The sequence below is a fragment of the Apteryx rowi genome, unplaced genomic scaffold (assembly GCF_003343035.1).
Source record: "Apteryx rowi isolate R43461 unplaced genomic scaffold, aptRow1 scaffold_1374, whole genome shotgun sequence".
Classification (NCBI taxonomy): domain Eukaryota; kingdom Metazoa; phylum Chordata; class Aves; order Apterygiformes; family Apterygidae; genus Apteryx; species Apteryx rowi.
Genome location: NW_020447613.1, coordinates 2557 through 5212, shown reverse-complemented (window position 1 = coordinate 5212; position 2656 = coordinate 2557). Strand labels below are relative to the sequence as shown.

General features: G+C 66.4%; 1 protein-coding gene and 1 long non-coding RNA gene across 2 annotated transcripts in view; both read right to left on the bottom strand.

Annotated features, from left to right (window-relative positions):
* The window catches only part of LOC112961741 (class II histocompatibility antigen, B-L beta chain-like), an 11925-nt gene that overhangs the window by 7393 nt on the left and 1876 nt on the right, over positions 1-2656 (bottom strand). The window lies entirely within an intron of this gene.
* Positions 1920-2648, bottom strand: LOC112961743. The gene is made up of 3 exons (XR_003252103.1): positions 2524-2648; positions 2371-2394; positions 1920-2197 (listed from the first exon to the last, which is right to left on the bottom strand). It is a non-coding gene; the product is annotated as an uncharacterized LOC112961743 (long non-coding RNA).

Genomic DNA, 2656 nt, shown 5'->3' with positions numbered 1-2656 from the left:
AGAAGGCTATCAGCTTGCTTAAGCAGGATTTCCCCTTCCCCTTGGGGAAGCCATGCTGAAGACTCCTGATCACCTTCTTTTCCTCCACGTCCTTGGAGATGGCCTCCAGGATGAGCTGCTGCATCACCTTTGCAGGGATGGAGGTGAGGCTGACTGGCCTGTAGTTTCCCGCGTGCTTCTTCTTGCCCTTTTGGAAGAGTGGGGGGACATTGCCTTTCTTCCAGGCCTCAGGCACCTCTCCTCTTCTCCCGGACCTTTCCAAGGGGATGCAGAGGCCTAGCAATGACATTTGCCAGGTGCCACAGTGCTCATGGGTGCATTCCATAAATCCCACATCCCAGTCCTCTGCCCCATGTCCCAGCTCTGTGCCCCATGTCCCGACCCTCTGCCCCATGGCCCAGCTTGATGCCGCATGGCCCAGCTCTGTGCGCCACATCCCGACCCTCTGCCCCATGGCCCAGCTCTGTGCCATGTGTCCTAAACCTCTGCCACAGGGCCCAGATCTGGGCCCCATGTCTCGACCCTCTGCCCCATGGCGCAGCTCCAGGACCCACACCCAAACCATCTGCCCCATGGACCAGCTCTGGGCCCCATGTGCACACCAGGTGTGCTGCATCCCACCCCATGGACCAGACTGGTGCCTCCCATCCCCAACTCTGAGCCCCACAGCACAACTCCACCCTGCCAGGGCCCCCCCTGCCCAGACCCCTGCACCCCCCGCGGGTACGAGTGATCCTGCTGCCCAGGCTCTGCGGGGTTTCCAAGCGGCAGTAAAGGCGCTTGCAGCCAGCCCCACACCATCTAACCCGCCACCGGACCGTTTGCTCTGTGCCATGCTCAGCACGGTATCCTGGCACAATGAGGACTGGGGGGTGTGGGTGAGGCAGCAGGCGTTGGGTGGAGGGGGCAGGACGCCTGGTTCCGTGCCAGCTCTGGTGGGTGGGGCGGATGCTGCCTTGGGATGGCGGGGGTCCCAGTGAAGGGCACTGCAGCAGGCACTGGCACAACGGTCACTACCNAGTCACATCCCAGCTCCGGGTCTCAACCCTCTGCCCCATGGACCAGCTCCAGGCCCCATGTCACAACCCTCTGCCCCATGGCACAGCTCTGTGCCACATGTCCCAACCCTCTGCCCCATGGCCCACTCCCAGGCCCCATGTGCAGGCTAGAAGTGCCGTGTCCTGCCCCATGGACCGGCCTGGTGCCTCCCATCCCCAGCCCGCAGCCCCACTCCCCAACTCCACCCTGCCAGGGCCCCCCTTGCCCAGCCCACTGGTCCCCCTGCAGGTAGGAGTGATCCTGCCGCCCGGGCTCTGCAGGGTTTCCAAGCAGCAGTAAAGGCGCTTGCAGCCCACCCTGCACCGTCCAACCTGCCACTAGGTCATTTGCTCTGCGCCATGCTCAGCACGTTCTCCCAGCACCGCAGGGACTTGGGGGCGCGGGGTGAGGCAGAAGGCGTTGGGTGGAGGGGGCAGGATGCCTGGGTCCGTGACGGCTCTGGCGGGTGGGGTGGATGCCACCTTGGGATCGCAGGGATCCCAGTGAGGGGCACTGCAGCAGGCACTGGCACCGGGGTGGGGGGGGTGCTGACAGGGCGCCCCCACCCAGGGCCCTGCTCTCCACCAGCCCCGCTGGGGACCCGCACTGGGAGGGCAACGGGGACCCCTGTGACCCTCCACCCCAGCCCCTTCTCCTTCCCCATCCCTGAGCCAGCCTGGACACCGCCGCACACAGCCTGTCCCCTTCTCACAGAACCAGCTCTCTGTCCTGTCCCCTGCCCCAGCCCCCACATGCTTCGGTTTCCCATGGCCACCGAGCACGGCGGGTCCCCGCTGAGCACCCAGCTCCCTGTTGACAGCCCCGCACAGCCGCGGGCACGAGCAGGCAGCCCATGCCTGCCCCACAAGCGACCAGAGCCACAGGGTCCCGGGAGAGTTTATTAGGAAGAGCTGGAGCAGCCAAGAGCCTCTCCCTGGCCACCCTGCAGGGCACTGGGCACCACTGGGGCCACGGAGCAGCAACAGCAAAGCCAGGCTGGACGGGGCCACCCGAGCACTCATCGTGGGCACGGGCAGCTTCGAGACATGGTAGCACCGGGCGCAGACAGGCGAGCGCGGGCCACAGAAGAGGCTGGAAGTCGCTGCAAGCGGAGGGAGGACGGCACCAAAGCAGATGCACAGCAGCTAGTTCAGGAGCCCTGCGGGGAGAGAGGTGGGAGAGATGAGCAGCGGGACGGGCAGCCGGGGTGGCCCCAGGACTCCGCAGGCGGGATCCGCTCTCTCCAGCCGTGGACACGCAGCCCCCTCGCAGCAGGCTGCCACCRGCCCACGCAGGGCGCGGGCCAACAGGGGTGAGGGAGATGGACCTTACCTGCGGGCTGGGCAACGGCGCGCCCTGAAACACAGAGAAACAACATCAGCGGCACAGCAGTGGCCACGGCCAGGGGCAGGACCGCAGCTCCAGCCCCGCGGCCAGCAGGGCTCCTCAACCCCCAGCCAAACGCCCCACACCCCAGCCGCTCACCTTTCTTATTGCGCAGGTAGAGSACCAGCCCCAGCGCCAGGAAGATGAGCCCCAGCACCAGGCCCCCCACCCCCGTCAGCATCTTGCTCCTGGCGGTGTCCGACTGGGCCCCTGCAGGGAGCAGAGCAGAGGG